The sequence below is a fragment of the Petaurus breviceps genome, unplaced genomic scaffold (genome assembly GCF_028583685.1).
Source record: "Petaurus breviceps papuanus isolate PSGF00001 unplaced genomic scaffold, PetGlider_PUasm1.0 182, whole genome shotgun sequence".
NCBI lineage: Eukaryota > Metazoa > Chordata > Mammalia > Diprotodontia > Petauridae > Petaurus > Petaurus breviceps.
Window position 1 is genome coordinate 1297793 of NW_027185786.1, and position 19751 is coordinate 1317543.

A 19751-nucleotide genomic window follows, 5' to 3' on the forward strand; every position below is an offset into this window, starting at 1 on the left:
AGTAGTGGTATTGCTATGTTAGAGGCTGTGTCTGTCCAGTTTAGTAACTTTCTGGGCATAGTCTGGGCATTGCTTTCCAGAATCACAGTTCCACTAACAACGAGTGAACTGTACCTGCTTTTTTTTGCAGCTTCACCAACATTTGTCATTCCCCTTTTTTGTTCATCTATCCACTCTGAAGGTTCAATGTGGAGCCAGAGGGTTTTAAAAATTTGAATTTCTCTAACTGTTAATAGCTTGGAGTATTTTTGCATATGAATATTAATAGCTTGAATTTGTTCCTTTGAAAATTTTCTATACCTATTTCTTATTCTTACAAATTTGAATTAGTTCCTCATATAATAATAGCTATAATATATATATATATATATATATATATATATATATATAGCTAACATTTGTATGGTACTTTAAGGTTTGCAAAATGTTTGACAAATATTATTTCCTTTTTTCTCCCCATTTTACATGTGAGGAAATGGAAATAGAAAGAGGTTAAATGATTTGCTAAGGATTACGCACCTAGTGCATGTCTGAGGCCAGATTTAAACTCAGTTTTCCTGACTCCAGGCCAGTACTTTATCTACTGCACTTCTTAGCTGCAGGTGTCTTGGAAATAGAACTTGGAAGTGAGACCTTTATCAGAGAAACTTGCTGCAAAGATTTCCTCCCTGAATAACCTGCTTTCCTCCTAATTTTAGGTACATTGGTTGTTTTCTTGTGCAAAATCTTTTTAACTGCCCATCATTATAAGTCATCAGAGGATAATTTTAGTGGAGGGAAAGAGAGAAATCTATGACTTCAAGCCATAAAGGTAATAAATCAGTGGTTCTCAAACCACCGAGCATTGCTAAGTGTGCTATAAAATTTTGGAAATTATGGTATTGCAAATTTTAAACATTATAATTATGGCTTAATATAAATTTTACTGACCTAGCATACTGAGTACCATAAGTTTAGCATTTGAAAAGTAAATTAACTTGCTTATTACATATACTAATCTTAAAACACATCAGATCTTAAATCTCTCAAAGAACTCAATAGAATAGGTGCCTCATATCAAATAGAAACTGTACATGCATGAGTCTCTACTCTCCTGTAGTGTTGCCAACTTAAGCATTCATTGTCCCACAACTCCTCACAGCAAAGACTATTGGAACATGGGCCAAAAAAGTTAGAGAATCACTGAAATAGAGTAAAGCTATAAGACTAAAAAAATAAAGCTATGTGGGAAAGAGTCATAAAAATACAGAAGCTTCAGAATGCTATCAAGTTCCCTAAAGCAACAGAAATTAAAACCAATGCCTCTGTGCCAGATGTGGTTTAATTTATCTACAAAGCAGATTAATCCCAACCTTCCAGTCCAAATTAATCTATAATTTCCATCATTCTCAAGCACAAGGTCTTAACCCACACATCACCTCCCTGGTTTGTTTTGTTATTATTTTTAATTTTTTTTAATATGCTGTGGTAGTGGTTGTGGGTAGTAGATCAGGGAATCATTGATCAACTAATTTCCTCCCAATCCAATTGTTGTCAGAGCAGATATGAAGCTGATAATAGAGAAAAAGGTATCAAACCACCAGCTTTTTGGAGTACATACATACACAGACACACACATCAGATTCTTCTTTCTAGACAACAGATAAGTCTTTAAAGTTTTAAATAAGTGTAGATAGTGTTAACCCTTTACAAGATGTGAAAAAAATTTCTCTTATCAGAATTGATGGAAATAGAGAATGAAGATCAGTCCTGCTCTGAGTCCATTGAGGCAGGAGATGGTTCTAAAGAATGTGACCAGTTTAGTAACTTTCTGGGCATAGGCTGATCACAGTTACACCAACAATGCATGAATTGTACCTGGAGACACTGAGTAGAAAGAAGAGTCAGGCAATGGTCATCTTTTGTAAAATGGAGATAGTAGTAACACCCTCCTCCCAGGGTTGATGTGAGGATCAAAAGAGATAGTAATTGTAAACAGCTTAGCACAGTGCCTCGCACATAGTAAACGCTGTATATATGTTAGTTATTAGTAGTAGTAGAATTGGAACTCTGAAGAGGAATAGGTCCAGGGAGACCAGCTGAGCAAATTTCCCTGAAGAGATCCTTCACCCAAGGAGAAAATCATGATGATGTCAAACAAGGGAAAGGATGATGGGGATCTACAATGCTGGGATGAGCTGTCTTGGTTACCCTTTTAACGTACTCAGTGAACACTCCCCTCCTTCCACTGACACTGTGTTAATGGCAGGATAGTGTGCCTCACTTTTATGGAGGGATTATTTTGTTCTTACTGGTTTCTGATGCCATCTCAGTAAATTTTTTGTTTTCAGTTAATTGTGTTTTCTTGGATGATTATTAACACATAGGCACACTGGTGGTGAGTGCATGGGCTATAGTTTGAGGAGTGAGGGCTCACAAAGTACTTCATACCTGGGCAGGGAGTGGGGGAAAAGTAGCTACAGTTTTGAGGAACCATCTCACCAGTCTGAGGGGGCTCTACCTACGATGTACGTGTCATTCCCCCCAGTAGAATGTAAGCTCCTTGAGGGCAAGGACATTTTCATTTTTTTCTTTGTACCACTGTTGCCTAACACAGTTCCTGACATGTAAGAGCTGTTGGAAAAATGCTTGTTGATTGATTGAATAATTAATTTCCTTATTGAGACCTGGAACCGCTAACTACTCTCCAGCTTCCTGCTTTGTCTCAAGCCACAAAATGTTTCTGTGCCTTCTCAATTTAGATTTCCTCCTGATAGATTCCTCTTTCCTGGTTCATTGCTAGGTGAGAATAAATAATAAATAAACCAGTCTTGTATTGAGTGTCTAACTAGGGCCCTCCTTCTCCCCTACATCTGCCTGTAAGCCTCAGTCTTGATTCACAGTGAGAACTGGGAAATGACATTAGAAACTACAGCAATGCTTAGGAAATAAGCCAGGTGAACCAATGTCAGTCAATGAATGTTTACAAAGATTAAATATGAAAACAATATGTGTTGCTTAAAATTTATACAGATAAATATAATCTAACATGCTATTGGGGTGAGGCATAAGCGAGATCAAGACAGACAAAGAGACAGACAGACAAACAGATAGATAGATAGATAGCCAGATAGATAGATAGATAGATAGATAGATAGATAGATAGATAGATAGATAGATAGATAGATAGATAGATGAATGGACAGACATAGGCAGAGAGAGAGAGATGTTGATTGATTAGTGCAAATAAAAAATCCCCTGAAGTGATGGGATGATTGGAATTTACAGGCATATTTTCTTTTGTTGTTGTTTAATTTGTTTATTTTTAGTTTTCAACATTCATTTCCACAAGATTTTGAGTTACAAATTTTCTCCCTGCCTTTCTCCTACTCCCACCCCAAAATAGCGATTCTACTGAATACCCCTTCCCCCAATCTGCCCTTTCTTATATTCTCCCCCATCCCCTCTGTGTTATGGGAATGTGAATTTAAGATCTTCCCTGCCCCTAGGCCCTTTGATAGGCTTAAGTGCTTGTGGCAGGAGGCTTGGTTTTTGAGAATGCTTTTGCAGTGGGTCAAGAGGGTTGTTACATTCTCTGAGCCAGGAGAAGGCTATATAAACCCTGATGTGAGGCTTTGTTTTGGGGCTCACTTTGAGAAGTGTTCTGTGATCTGACCAGACAAGACTCTGGGAAGCTGTTGAGCCCCCCAGCTTTGAAAACCCAGATGTTGATGCTTCTCTCTTTGGTAACTGTGGTCAGACATTTGGAAGCCTGTCTGCTATGTTTCTCTGTATTTGTTGTCTGCTTGTAACCTCTGTATTCTCTGAAGTTTGGGGTGCTGACCTTTTCCCCCCGAATGAGGTAAATGACATATGTTTTATTGATTAAAGCAAGATGGTGAGGTAAATGACATATGTTTTATTGATTAAAGCAAGATGGTTAACCCATTTTGAGTTGCTTTCCTTTAGAAAAGCAAATCTGAGAACCTGTGTTGGCAGCCACCCTGGGTATGGTGGGGTGCTTGCTGCCACACTCTCTGACTTTCTAGTAGGGCAAAATGGATTTCTATACTCTAGTGCCTGTATATTTTATTTCCCAGTTGCATGTAAAATAATAATATATTTTAACACTTGATTTTAAAACTTTGATTCCTAGATTCTTTCCCTTCTTCCCTTGTCACCTATCCCTACTGGGAGGAAAAGCGATTCAATATAGGTTATACATATATAGTTAGGCAAAACATTACCATAGTAGATATATGGTGAAAGAATGACTATATTTCCTTCCATCCTATACCCCCCCCACTTATTCTATTTTCTTTTTTTAAATATTTTTTTTTCTGTTTTTGTTTTTGTTTTTCTTTTTGGAGGGGGGAAGAGAGGGCAATTGGTGTTAGGTGGCTTGCTCAAAATCACAAGGATAGTTTTCCTGTTAAATGTCTGAGGTCAGATTTGAACTCAGGTCCTCCTGACTCCAGGGCTGGTGCTCTATTCACTGTGCTACCTAGCTTCCTCCCCCCCATTTATTCTATTTTCTTCTTTGACCAGGTCCCTTTTCAAAAGTGAGTACTTCAGGGGCGAGCACAGCGAGTAAGAGCACTGGCTCCAGTGTCAGGATGACCTGGAGATCAAATCCAGGACTCAGACACTTAGCACCCACCCAGAAACACCTGGCCGTGTAACCTTGTGCAAGTTACTTAACCCCAATTGCTTAGGGGCAGCCAGGTGGCTCAGCGAGTAAGAGTACAGGCTCCAGTGTTGGGATGACCTGGAGATCGAATCCCGGGCTCAGACACTCAGCACCACACCCAGAAATAACTGACCGTGTAACCTTGAGCAAGTTACTTAACCCCGATGGCTTAAAAAAAAGTGAGTACTTCTAACCACCCTCCCCTCCCCCCCTGCCAATATGCCCTCCTTTTCCCCCTACTTTTCTGTAGGGTAAGATACCCAATTGAGTGTGTATATTATTCCCTCCTTAAGCCAAATTCAATGAGAGTAAGGTTGACCTATTCCCTTTGGCCTTCCTGCTCTTCCCCTCCATTGTAACAGTTTTCCTTTGCCTCTTTTATATGAGGTAATTTAACCTATTCTATCTCTCCCTATCTCCTCTCATTATATTCCTCTCTCACCTTTTAATTTTATTTTTGTAGATACCATCCCTTCCTATTCAACTGATATTGTGCCCTCTGTCTATGTATAAATATACACATATATACACACACTCACATATGTATTTATACACACATATACCCTCCTATATAAACATATATATGTATACATATATATTCCCATCAACTATCCTCATACTGAGAAGTCTTATGAGTTACAATTATCATTTTACTATGTAGTAATGTAAATAGTTCAATTTTAATAAGTTCCTTATGATTTCTTTTCCCTGTTTACCTTGTCATGCTTCTCTTGCTTCTTTATTTGAAAGTCAAATTTTCTATTTAACTCTGGTTTTTTCATTAAGAATGTTTGAAAATCCTCTATTTCATTGAATGACCATATTTTCCCCTGAAACATTATACTCAGTTTTGCTGGGTAGGTGATTCTTGGTTTTGATCCCAGTTCCTTTGAGCTCTAGAATATCCTATTCCAAGCCCTTTGATCTCTCAGTGTAGAAGCTGCCAGATCTTGTGTTATCCTGATTGTGTATCCACAATACTCATATTGTTTCTTCCTGGCTCTTTGTAATATTTTCCCCTTAACCTGGGAACTCTGAAATTTGGCTACAATATTCTTAGGAGTTTTCTTTTTGGAATCTTTTTCAAGAGTTGATCAGCGAATTCTTTCAGTATCTATTTTGCCCTCTAGTTCTAAAATATGAGGGCAATTTTCCTTGAGAATTTCTTGAAGGATGATTTCAAGGTTCTTTTTTTGATCATGGCTTTCAGGTAGTCCAGTAATTTTAAAATTATCTCTCCTGGTTCTATTTTCCAGGTCAGTGGTTTTCCCAATGAGATAGTTCACATTGCCTTCTATTTTTTCATTTGTTTGGATATGTTTTATAGTGTCTTGGTTTCTCATAAAATGATTAGCTTCCATTTGTTCCAATCTAATTTTGAAGGAATTATTCTCTTTAGTGAATTTTTGAAATTCCTTTTCCATCTGGCAAATTCAGCTTTTTAAAACATTCTTCTCCTCATTGGCCTTTTGGGCTTCTTTTTCCATTTGAGTTAGTCTATTTTTTAAGGTATTATTTTCTTCAGTCAGGTTGTTGACTCTCTTTTCATGATTTTCTTGCATCATTCTCATTTCTCTTCCCAGTTTTTCCTCCACTTCTCTTACTTAATTTTCAAAATTCTTCTTGACCATGGCCCAGTTCATATTTTTCTTGGAAGTTTTTGATGCAGGAGTTCTGATTTTGTTGTCTTCCTCCCATTCCATGCTTTGATCCTTTTTGTCCCCAAAAAAGTAATCTAAGGTTTATCTGCTGTGCTTGCTTTGCTTCCTTTGCTTGCTCATGTTGCCAGTCAATTTACTTGACTTTTGACCTTTTTGCCCCAGTAGAACTCTGCTTCCAGAGAGAAAAAGTTTGTCCCAAATCGCTGGGGTTTTCACAAATGTAGTCAGAGGTATGAGGAGGGTGCCCTCTCTACAGACACTGCACTGGCAAACTGGCATTTCTTACCCCAGGACCACTGTCCAAGAAAGTGACCCAGATCCAAGCAGGTCAAAGCAAGAACAATTACCCTCAGAATGGTCGCTTGGTCCCCCTACTATCTGTAGGCCAGGAACTCCTGAGGCAGCCACATGGCAGAGCCTGTAGTCACTATGCCTCAGTCACTTCTCCCCCCAGGGGTAGGAGTGTGGCTCATGCTGGACTGTGCTTGGCTCCCAGCCTGCTGTGATGAACCCTTCCTGTTGGCTTGGCAGGCTGCCTTCAATAGGACATTTGTTTCTCTCTGTCACTTTGTGGGTTCTGTAGCTCTAAAATTTGTTTAGAATCACATTTTATAGGTATTTGAGGTGGTTATGGGGGGAAGTCAAGGAATTTCCTGCTTCTACTCCACCATCTTGGTTCCGCCCTGCTACAGGAATATTTTCATTGGGCTGGAACAAGTTATCATATTTTACATAATTGTAACTTTGAATACTGTGAATTCTAATACTTATGATTACTTCAGGGGATTCTATTCTCACTAATTGTTGTTGTTTGTCTGTTTTCAAAGATGACCAGTGACATCATGGGGTGATATACTGACTTTTGTGTCAATTGAATCCAATTAAATCTCACTAATTAAGACCTGGCTGAAGAATAGATATGGCATTCATTAAGTTCTTATGATGTGTCAGGTACTATGCTGAGCACTGAGAATATAAATGAAAGTTAAAAGAAAGACACTCTCTACTTTTACGAAGCTTACATTCAAAGGGGCGGGGGGGGGACAGAGAACATGTAGAAAGAACCCAAAGAACAAGAGAAAATGGTCAGAAAATGGAAATGGGGAAGGTACATGCAGAGATAGGAAAGTCTGGAGAGGCAGGAGCAGAGCTGGGACAGTAGTAAGGATGGTCAGCCTGGGAACTTGTCTAAATGGAGGTTTCAGGAAAGAACTCATCGACTGGAGGAAAGAGTCACAGAAGCAGAGGCAGCTCCAGGGAAAGAAGGCTGATGAAGGCTGATGAGAACACAGATGATTAAGCAATACAAGTAGAAAATTCAGTAGAGAAAAGAGGGAGAAAGCAAGTATTTAAGGAATATTTGATAAGGAAAGAAGTACTGTGAGTATATTTCTCCTCTGTCTCCCAACAAAAATTCACAGGAATGCTAATTGCTTTTCTACACCTACCCCTTCTAAATGATTCCCGAATCATCCTGTATTTTACTGGTGATAACTACACAGCCATTTTCATCAAATAGCACCTTGTTGTTTTCAAAGCCCTTTATATACAGCCATTTTACTTTATTTGAATGACTAGTAGAGTATAAAAAGATATTACCTGCATTTCACAAGTGAAGAAACAGTTTTAACAAAGACAAGGGAGTTGCCCACAATTACACAGCTAATAAGTGGTAGTGATGGGAATAGATCTCTTCTTCTGCCATGAATACCAGAATGTTTCCTTTTGCTTCTCTAATTATACTGATTTTTTTTAAAGCAATTGGGGTTAAGTAACTTGCTCAAGGTTACACGGCCAGCTATTTCTGGGTGTGGTGCTAAGTATCTGAGCCTGGATTCGATCCCCAGGTCATCCCGACACTGGGTCCGGTGCTCTTACTCGCTGAGCCACTTGGCTGCCCCTAATTATACTGATTTAATGGCAAACAATTCTAGTATCTTTGCCAAGAAAACTCCAAATGGGGTCATGAGTCAGTCATGCACAATCAACCATATATGTGTATGTTTGTATAATATTATATCTATATATATCAGATTATATGTGTGTGTATGAATGCAAAATTAGAGATAGTTTCATGTAAAAACAACCCACTTTTATATGTAGAATTTGGGGTTTCCTTCACATGTGAGCCCTTAGAAGTCTATTCCAAGCTTGAGGAACTCTGTTGATAAACATTCACCCAAACTCATAACACAAGAGCTCCTTTCACTCAGAGGACACATGTCTTCAAACCAAGACATTTAATCAATCAAGGCAAATTAAGTGATGGATGAAGATCCCTCCCATGTACATGGGGTACATACACTCTGCCACTGGCCTTTAGTGGAGGAGGGCATGCACAGAGAAAACACATGTAACCAAGGAACATACATGATATGTGGTCAGATTGCAGAAATAACAGGGACAGCTCACACTTCTGATGCTGTAAGGGTTCTTAATCTGGTTTCTGTGAATTTTTAAAAAATACTTTAATAGCTATTTCAATATACTTCGGTTTGTTTGTTTTTGTAATTCTGTGTATTTGATGTATTTAAAGCATTGTTTTGAGGTGGGATTCAGACTGTGAAAGGGGTCCATGACACCAAAAAGGTTAAGAGCCCCAGCTGTGGTTGCATTGTCCCCTAAGGGTAACATTATGCTCCTCTCTGTAGGGAGTCCCATAATCCCTTCTGAGTGGTCATCCCTGCTACCTGCCCTGTATCTCCTCTGGTCTCTCAGCTATGCTACCTAGAACTGCTCTCTGCTGCCCTCTGCTGGTCCTCAAGTACTTCAGCTTCATCAGTTGCCCTCTACTGCCACCTGCTGGAGCTATATCAGATAGCAGCTTCTTCCTAACAAGCATTAAACTTTCAGCACACAACCTCAAACAAGCCATTTGTACCACCCTGATACTAATCATCTTCTTATCCATCGCTGAACTGATGACCAGCCACTGAAGCAGTCTTTCCACATGTAACACAAAGTCAGAAGGGTTCTTACTATCATGTCGATTTTTTAAAAGATTAATTGATTTATCCATTCATTCATTCGTTTATTTACTTTCCTATTCATTCATTCATTCATTCATTCATTTGCTTATTTATTTGCTTTTAGTTTACAATATTTAGTACAAGTTTTTGAGTTCCAAATTTTCTCCCCCTTCCTCTCCTCCCCCTTCACCCCCCATGGCGTCATGTAATCCAATATAGGTTCTACAAATACCTTCACCTTAAACATTAGTCAAGCTATAAGGAAGGATTATAGCCATTGGAGTGAACCATGAGAAAGAAGAAACAAAACAAAAGAGAGAGAGAGAGAGAGCAAGTAGTTTGCTTCAATCTGCATTCAGACTCTGTAATTCTTTCTCTAGATGTGTATATCCCTTTCCATGATGAGTCTTTTAGAGTTGTCTTATAACCTTGCATTGCTGAGAGGAGCCCAGTCTATCAAAGTTAGTCATCACAGATACGATGTGTCTGTAATTATGTACAATATTCTCCTGGTTCTGTTCCCCTCATTCAGCATCAGTTTATATAAGTCTCTCCAGGTTATTATGAAGACTGTCTGCTCCTTATTTCTTACAGCACAATAGTATTTCATTACATTCATATAACACAACTTGTTTAGTCATTCCCCCAATTGATAGGTATCCCTTTGATTTCTAATTCTTTGCCACCACAAAAAGAGCTGCTGTAAATATTTTTGTACATATGGGTCCTTTTCCCACTTGTATGATCTCTTTGGGATACAGCCCTAGAAGTGGTATTGCTGGGTCAAAGGATATGCATATTTTTATTACCCTTTGGGCATAGTTCCAAATTGATCTTGGAGAGCAATGATTGGATGGTTGCATCAGTTCACAACTTCACCAACAATGAATTAGTGTTCCAATTTTCCCACACCTTTTCCAACTTTTATCATTTCCCTGTTTTGTTATGTCAGCCAATTTCATAGGTGAGTATGGTACCTCACAGTTGTTTGGATTTTCATTTCTCTAATCAATAGTGATTTAGAATATTTTTTCATGTACTTATAGATATCTTTAATTTCTTCCTCTGAAAGCTGCCTGTTCATATCCTTTGACCATTTGTTAATTGGGGAATGAATTGTATTCTTATATATTTGACTCAGTTCTTTGTATATTTTAGAAATGAGGCTTTTAGGGAGGTGGAGCCAAGATGGCAGTGTAGAAGCAGGAAAACTCCATATGCCCCCTCCATAACAACCTCAAATACCTATTAAAAATGACTCTAAACAAACTTTAGGGCCACAGACCCCACAAAGTGACAGAGAGAAACAAACCTCTCACTGAAGACAGCCCAGGAGGTGGATAGCAAGGGTTCATTGCACCACGCTGGGAGCAGAACCCAGCCCCTCATGAGTCTGCAGTTTTAGCCTCAGGGTGGCCCTGACCAGCCCTGGCTGGAGGGACTTCTGGAGAGTGGATCACCAGCAGCTGTGGTGGTTTCCAGAATTATAAATCCATAAATGTCAAAGACAAAATGAGAGTTCAGTGTAGACTTTGTGGGAACAGGGGGTTCAGGAGTGCAGTCTTGCCTCTGCTCCTGGAGGGGGAAGTGGCTGAGGCACAGCAGCCATGCAGCTGCAATCACATAGCTACTTCAGAGCTCCTAGCCTGTAAATTGTAGGAGGACCAAGTGACCAGCCTGAGAAGTAATTGCTCTTACTTTAACCCGCTTGGATCTGTATTGCTGCCTAGGGTGGAGGTCCTGGGGTGCACGACCAGTGTTCCAGAGTCAGTGGAGGCTTCTGAGAGGATACTCAACTAATAGCTCTGGCAGGTGAGAAAACCCCAGCGATGTGGGAGAAAGCTCTCCTCTCTGGAAGCAGAGTTCTACTGGGGCAAAAAGCTCAAAAGTCAAGTAATGACTGGCAACATGAGCAAGCAAAGGAAGCAAAGCAAGCAGAGCAATCCAGCTTTTAATTCCTTTTTTGGTGACAAAAAGGATCAAAGCATGGAACAGAAGGAAGACAATGAAGTCAGAAATCCTGTACCAAAAGCTTCCAAGAAAAATATGAATTGGTTACAGGCCATAGAGGAGCTTAAGAAGGATTTTGAAAACCAAATAAGAGAAGTGGAGGAAAAATTGGAAAGAAAAATGAGAATGATGCAAGAAAATCATGAAAAGAGAGTCAACAACCTGACTGAAGAAAATAACACTTTAAAAAACATACTAATTCAAATGGCAAAAGAGGCTCAAAAAGCAATGAGGAGAAGAATGCCTTAAAAAGTCGAATTTGACAGATGGAAAAAGAATCTCAAAAGCTCACTGAAGAGAATAATTCCTTAAGAATTAGATTGGAGCAAATGGAAGCTAGTGACTTTATGAGAAATCAAGATACTATAAAACAGATCCACACAAATGAAAAAAAATAGAAGGCAATGTGAAATATCTCAATGGAAAAATCACTGACCTGGAAAATAGATCCAGGAGAGATAATTTAAAGGTTATTGGACTACCTGAAAGCCATAATAAAAAACAGAACCTAGAAATCATCCTTCAAGAAATTCTCAAGGAAAATTGCCCTGATACTTTAGAACTAGAGGGCAAAATAGATACTGAAATAATCCACCGATCAACTCTTGAAAAAGATCCCCAAAAGAAAACTACTGGGAATATTATAGCCAGGTTACAGAATTCCCAGATCAAGGACAAGATATTACAAGCAGAAAAGAAGAAGCAATTTGAATATTGTGGAAACACAATCAGGATAACACAGGATCTGGCAACTTCTACACTGAGGGATCAAAGGGGTTGGAATATGATATTCCAGAGGTCAAAATAACTGGAATTAAAACCAAGAATCACCTACCTAGAAAAACTGAGTATAATGTTTCAGGGGAAAATATGATCATTCAATGAAATAGAGAACTTTCAAGTGTTTTTGATGAAAAAAAAACAGAGTTGAATAGAAAATTTGACATTAAGATACAAGAAGCAAGAGAGGCATGAGAAGGTAAACAGGGAAAAGAAATCATAAGGAACTTATCAAAGTCGAACTATTTATATTCCTGCATAAAAAAACTATAATTGTAACTTATGAAACTTTTCTCAGTATGAGAATAGTTGAAGGGAATATAAATGTATATACATATATATGTCTATATAGGAGGGTATATGGGTGTATGAATACACATGTGAGTGTGTGTATATATGTGTACAGGTATACATAGACAGAGGGCACAGGACCAATTGAATAGGAAGGGATGATATTTAAAAGGTGAAAATGAGAAGTGAGAGAGGAATATAATGAGAGGAGATGGGGAGAGATAGAATGGGGTAAATTATCTCATATATAAGAGGCAAGGGAAAACTGTTACAATGGAGAGGAAGAACAGGAAGGTAAAATGGAATGAGTCAACCTTACTCTCAATGAATTTGGCTTAGGGAGGAAATGATATACACATTAAATAGGGTATCTTTCCCTACAGGAGAGTAGGTGGGAAGGGGATGAGAGGGGGGATGATGGAAGGGAGGGCAGGTTCGGGGGGAGGTAAGTTGGAAGCACCCACTTTAGAAAAGGGACAGGGTCAAAGTAGAGAATAGAACAAGTAGGGGTCAGGATAGGAGGGAGGGAAATAAAGTCAGTCTTTCACAATATATCCACTATGGAAATCTTTTGTGTAGCTACACGTGTACAACTTATATTGAATTGCTTATCTTCCCAGTAAGGGTGGGTGACAAGGGAGGAAGGGAAAGAATCTGGAATTCAAAGTTTTAAAATCAAATGTTTAAAAAATTATTATTATTATTATTATTTACATGCAACTGGGAAATAAGATATACAGGCACTGGGATATAGAGATCCATCTTGCCCTACTGGAAAGTCAGAGTGGGGATGGGTGAGGATATAGGAGAGAGCAGATTGGGGCAAGGGGTATACAGTGGAATCGATGTTTTGGGGCGGTGGGTAGGGGAAAGACAGGGAGAAAATTTGTAACTCAAAATCTTGTGGAAATGAATGATGTAAACTAAAAATAGACAAAATTTAATGTAAAAAAATGTTTAAAAAGAAATGAGGCTTTTATCAGAGACACTAGTTGTAAAAATTATTTCCCAATTTTCCACTATCCTCCTAATCTTGGTTATATTGGCTTTGTTTGTACAAACACTTTTCAATTTAATGTAATAAAAATTACCCATTTTGCATTTCATAATGCTCTCTATCTCTTGTTTGTTCATAAATTCTCCATAAATCTGACAGGTAAACTATTCCTTGTTCTCCTAGATTTCTTACAGTATCGGCTTTTATATTTAGATCGTGAGCCCATTTAGACTTTATTTTGGTATTTGGTGTAAGATATTGGTCTATGTTCAGTTTCTCTATTTTCTAGTTTTCTCAGTTTTTGTTAAATAGACAGTTCTTATCCTATCCCAGAAGCTGTAGTCTTTGGGTTTATCAAACAGTAGATTACTATAGTCATTGACTACTGTGTCTTGTATAGCTAGTCTATTCTACTGATCCACTACTCTATTTCTCAGTCAGTACCAAGTAACTGATGACTGCTGTTTTGTAATACAGTTTAAAATCAGGTATGACTAGGCTATCTTCCCTAACATTTCTTTACATTAATTCCCTTGATATTCTGGACCTTTTGTGCTTCCAGATGAATTTTGTTGCTATTTTTTAGCTCTATAAAATAATTTTTTGGTTGTTTGATTGGTATGACACTAAATAGGTAAATTAATTTAGGTAAAATGGTCATTTTTTATTATATTAGCTCGGCCTAACCATGAGCAATTGATGTTTTTCCAGTTATGTAGATCTGACTTTATTTGTGTGAAAAGTGTTTTGTAATTGTGTTCATAAAGTTCCTAGGTTTGTTTTGGCAGGTAGACTCCCAAATATTTTATAAAGTCTACAGTTACTTTATAAGGAATTTCTCTTTCTACTTCTTGCTGTTGGGCTTCATTAAAATGGGTGTTGTATTTTGTCAAAAGCTTTTTCTGCATTTATTGAGATAATCATATGGTTTCTACTAATTGTGTTGTTGATATGATATACTAATAGTTTTCCTAATATTGAACTACTCTTGCATTCCTGGAATAAATGTTACCTGATCAAAGTGTCTTGTTCTTGTGATAAGTTGCTACAATCTTTTTGCTAATATTTTATTTTAAAATTTTGCATCTATATTCATGAAGGAATTGGTCTATCATTTTCTTTCTGTTTTGACTCTCCTGATTGAGGTATCTGTACCATGTTTGGATCATAAAAAAGAATTTGATAGAACTTCACCAATTTTCTCAAATAGTCGATAAAGTATTGGAATTAATTGTTCTTTAAATGTTTGATAGAATTTGTTTGTAAAGCCATCTGGCCCTAGAGATTTTTTCCTGGGGAGTTCATTGATGGCTTGTTCAATTTATTTTTCTGAAATGGGATCATTAAGTATTTTACTTCCTCTTCAGTTAATCTGGGCAACTTATATTTTTGTAAATATTCACCCATTTCAGTGAGATTGTCAAATAAATGGGCATAGAATTGGGCAAAAATAATTCCTACTTATTGTTTTAATTTCCTCTTCATTGGAGGTAAATTCACCCTTTTCATTTTGGTACTGGTAATTTGGTTTTCTTCTTTTTTAAATCAAATTTACTAAAGGTTTATCAATTTTATTGTTGTTTTTAGAAAACAAACTCAGTTTTATCATGTTGATTTTTTAAACTAAATTTTATAGATTTTTTTGGTTTTGATTCTCTATGTTGTTTTAGCTCTGTATCTGTTGTCCTCTCTTCTCCCAGAAAGCCATTCCATATAATAATATTTTTAAAGAAAAATATTTTAAAAACAAGAAGAAAAAAATAGGTAAAGTAGATTGATATATTGACAAAAAAAATCAAACCATCTGGGTGACTGGGTGGCTCAGTGAATAGAGCACCAGCTTGAAGTCAGGAGTACCTGAGTTCAAATCTGACCTCAGACACTTAACACATAAACTAGCCATGTGACCTTGGGCAAGTTACTTAACCCCAATTGCTCCCCCCCCAAAAAAAAAGCAAAAAAAAAAAGTCAAACCATCAATGCTACATTTTACTCTGGGATCCTACTCACCTCTGCAAAACAGTGAGTGGGGGGAAGTATCTTCTCACCTCTCTTCTTTGGGGACAAGCCTGTGCTTTGTAATTTTGGAACATTCATTTTCTATTTACTTTGTAGTGATTGTTCTTTCCATTTACGTTGTTGTTGGTTTATGGACATTGTGTTGGGGTTGTTGTTGTGTATGTGTGTGTGTGTGTGTTTGCTTACTTCATTTTGTATCAGTTCGTATAAGTATTCTTACATCTCTCTGTATTCCTAACACTTGCAATTTATTACAAAATGGGAATATTCCAGTATATTCATATACTCCAATATGTTTAGGGGAAATTTTGAATGCTATGGATAAGCTCACTTACCTTGGCAGTATACTTTCCAGGGATGTACACATAGATGAAGAGGTTAATACATACATTGCCAGAACTAGCTCGGTGTTTGGGAGGCTGCAAAGGAAAGTGTGGGAGAGAAGAGATATTAGGCTGCCTACCAAACTGAAGGTCTACAGAGCCGTTGTGATCATCTCATTGTGAAACCTAAACAGTGTACCAGCACCATGCCAGGAGACTGAATCACTACCATCTGAACTGTTCTAGAAAGATTCTAAAGCTCACCTGGCAAGAAAAGTCACTGGATACCAAGGTCCTTTCTCAAGCTGAGCTGCCAAGAATTCAAACTCTACTGCAGAAAGGGCAAGTCCAATGAGCTGGCCACATTGTTCAAATGCCAAATGTAGGTTTGCCTAAAAGACCATTTTTCAGAGAATGCACACAAGGCAACTGCTCACACAGAGGTCAGCAGAAGTGATACAAAGACACTCTCAAGGTCTCTCCGAAAACTATGGAATCAATTGTGAGAGACATAGGAGACATTGGCACAGGATTGGCCAACTTGGCATGCCCACATCAAAGAAGATGCTGCGCTCTATGAACAAAGCAAAATTGCAATAGCTCAGATGAAATGTGAGATGTGCAAATGTAGAGATATTTCCACTCTAAATGTTCATACAGACTATTTGTGTGTGACCTGGGGTGAAATCCTTCCAAGCTTATATTGGTTCTGACCAACCAGAGTCAGACACACGTACATTGACCCCAGCATCGTGAAAACATTTTGGTCCTTTACAAGCATGAAAGACAACAACAATATTTAGCAATTCCCCATTTGGTAAATATCTACTTTGTTTCTGGTTCTTCACCACCACCACCACCACCACACACACACACACACACACACAGATAGTATACTGATCAGAGCCTTTCTCTTTATCAATGATCTCCTTGGAGTATATGCCTTATAGCAGGTACATATATACACATACATACATACACACATAGCGTGTGTGTCTATATGGTTACATGTATATGCACATATGTATGTATATGTTATATATGTGTATATACATGTGTATTAGGAGCACACACATACGGTATGTGTGTGTATATAGATAGATAGTGAATCTTCCTTTTGTCTTAATGTCACAGTTATTTAACTGTCCCCTGTAGACAAATCTCCAAGGTAAGAAATATAATTAAGCAAAAACATAATACAGTGACGACATCACACATCAGACATGTATACAACATTCTGTCCTAGCGGTAGTAGTCGCCTGTGTCTTGACAAGGAGTGTGATGTTCTATTACCTGTTCTTTGAGTCCTCCATTGCTTTTCCCATTACTCAGAGTTCACTTCCCTTTGAGTGACCTTTCCATTTATCTAGTTGAAGTCACTGTGTATATTATTCTCTTGGCTCTGCTTATTTCCCTTTCCCTCCTCCCATCTTCCTCAGAACTTCTCATATCTGTCATTTCTTGCTACACAATATTTCTTACATTCATGTGCCTTCGTTTTTCCATCCATCCCTAATGGATGGGCATTTATTTGTTCTCCAGCTCTTTGATGCCACAAAGAAGGCTGTTATGAATAAATAGCATATAATGAAACTTTGTTATCATCTTTCACTTCCTTGGTGAATATACCTACTTGGTTGAGCAAAGGGTATGGGTATTTTACTCCCTATTCTTGAATAATTACAAATTGCTGTCCAGAACAAAACCATTCCACAGCCAAACTGGCAGTTCTCACTCTCCTTCTAATACTGTTCCCTGCTTTGTCATCTTTGCCAATTTGAATGGTGTGAGAATTGCTTTAGCTTGCATTTTTCTATATTAATGATTTTAAGTGTGTTTCTCTGTGATTATTTTAACTGATAATTCTTCTTTTGAAAACTTCATATGACTAATGCAAAATTGTGCTTGTATGACTTCATATTGTATTAAGTATTATATTTTTTGCCTTCTCAATGCATGTGTTAAAGAGGTGGTGCAGAGACGGAGAGAATTTGGAATTGAAAAGAAAAGAAAATTTCATCTCTACCTAGAAGAAGCCCTAGTTTCTTTTTTTTCTTTTTTTTAGAGGGAAGAAGGCAGGGCAATTGGGGTTAAATGACTTGCCCAAGGTCACACGGCTAGTAAGTGTTAAGTGTCTGAGGGCATATTCAAAGCAGGTCTTCCTGCCGGTGCTCTATTTACTGAACCACTTAGCCACCCCAAGGCCCTAGTTTCTTTCAAGACTCAGCTTGAGGGTCACATTTTCTCAAAGGTTTATTCTGATATACCCCACTTCCCATCCACTTATTAGTGTCCTCCTCTGAATGTATGACTTTGTGTTTCAAATATATATATATACACTTACACACGTATAATACATACACTACACACTTATGTGCATATATATATATGTATGTTGTATTTGCTTATCTGTATACAGTTTATACCTGGATTTGCTTTTTTAAAACCTGGCCTGAGATACTTACTAGCTGTGCGACCCTGGGCAAGTCACATAACCTTGTTTGCCTCAGTTTCCTCATCTGTAAAATGAGCTGGAGAAGGAAATGGCAAATTTCTCCAGTATCTTTGATAAGAAAACCCCAAATGGGATCACAAAGAATCAGACATGACTAAAATGACTGAATAAGTAATCCCCATGTAGAATATAGCTCCGTATAGAATATAGAATCTATATAATCCCCGTATAGAATATAGAATAAAGGTGGAAATTTTTCATTTTTATCTTTCTATCTCCCTATGCCCAGTACAGTACAGGCACAAAGTAAGGGGTTGATAAATGCTTACTGAATAAATGCTTTCATGTATGCATGAATGGGTGAATGAATGAACAGTGTGATGATGTAGCCAAAAACCTCCAAATGTCATCTTGACTTGGCTTAAGGGAGTCATAATTACTTTCTTTTTTTAATTAATTAATTTTTACTTTTCAACATTTCTTTTTTGCTTTTTTTGGTGGAGTGCAATTGGGGTTAAGTGACTTGCCCAAGGTCACATGGCTACTAAGTGTTAAGTGTCTGAGGCCGGATTTGAATCCAGGTCATCCTGACTTCAGGGCTGGTGCCCTATTCACTGCGCCACCTACATTTATTTCCAGAAAGGTTTTGAGTTCCAAATTTTTCTCTCCATCTCTCCCCTACCCCCTCCCCAAGATGGCACAAATTCTGATTACTCCTTTCACCAATCTATCAAGCCCCCCCCACCACCACCACCACATACACACACATACTCATCCCTTTTCCCCTTACTTTCTTGTAGGGCAAGATGGATTTCTATATTCCATTGCCTGTATATCTTATTTTCCGGTTGCATGTAAAAACAATTTTTAACATTTATTTTTAAAACTCTGAGTTCCAAATGCTCTCCCTTTTCCCCTCCTCACTCACCCTCAGTGAGAAGACAAGCAATTCAATATAGGTTATATGTGTGTAGTTACGCAGAACATTTCCATGACAGTCATGTTGTAAAAGATGAGCTATATTTCCCTCCATCCTATCCAGCTCCCCACTTCCTCTATTTTCTCCTTTGACATTGTCCTTTTTCATAAGTGTTTGCTTCTGACTACCTCCTCCCCCAATCTGCTCTCCCTACTATCATCCCCCCCTTATCCCCTTCCCTCCTGTAGGGTTAGATACCCAATTGAGTGTGTATGTTATTCCCTCCTTAAGCCAAATCCGACAAGAGTAAAGTTCACTCATTCCCTCTTACCTCCCCCCTCTTCCCCTCTATTGTGAAAGCTTTTTCTTATCTCTTTTATGTGAGGTAATTTACCCTATCCTATCTTTCCCTTTTTCATTCTCCCAATATATTCTTCTCTCACCTCTTAATTTCCTTTTTTAGATATCATCCCTTCATATTCAACTCACCCTGTATCCTCTATCTATCTCAGTCCTCCCTCAATCAAATCAAAGTCAACAGCAAGTGATTTAATCATTTCCCTGATGCCATGGTTCTCTTTGAAAACAAAGGACAAACATAACAACAGCAACCATCTATCTATCTATCTATCTATCTATCTATCTATCTATCTATCTA

The 19751-nt window shown here is 38.0% G+C and overlaps 1 protein-coding gene across 1 annotated transcript in view; it reads left to right on the forward strand.

Annotated features, from left to right (window-relative positions):
* The first annotated feature begins 8622 nt into the window (after positions 1-8622).
* IL1A (interleukin 1 alpha) overlaps positions 8623-19751 on the forward strand; it is a 379947-nt gene continuing 368818 nt past the window's right edge. Inside the window, exon 1 of the mRNA XM_069087541.1 lies at positions 8623-8626. The gene's annotated coding sequence lies outside the window, so the exon portion shown is untranslated. The remainder of the gene's footprint in view (positions 8627-19751) is intronic.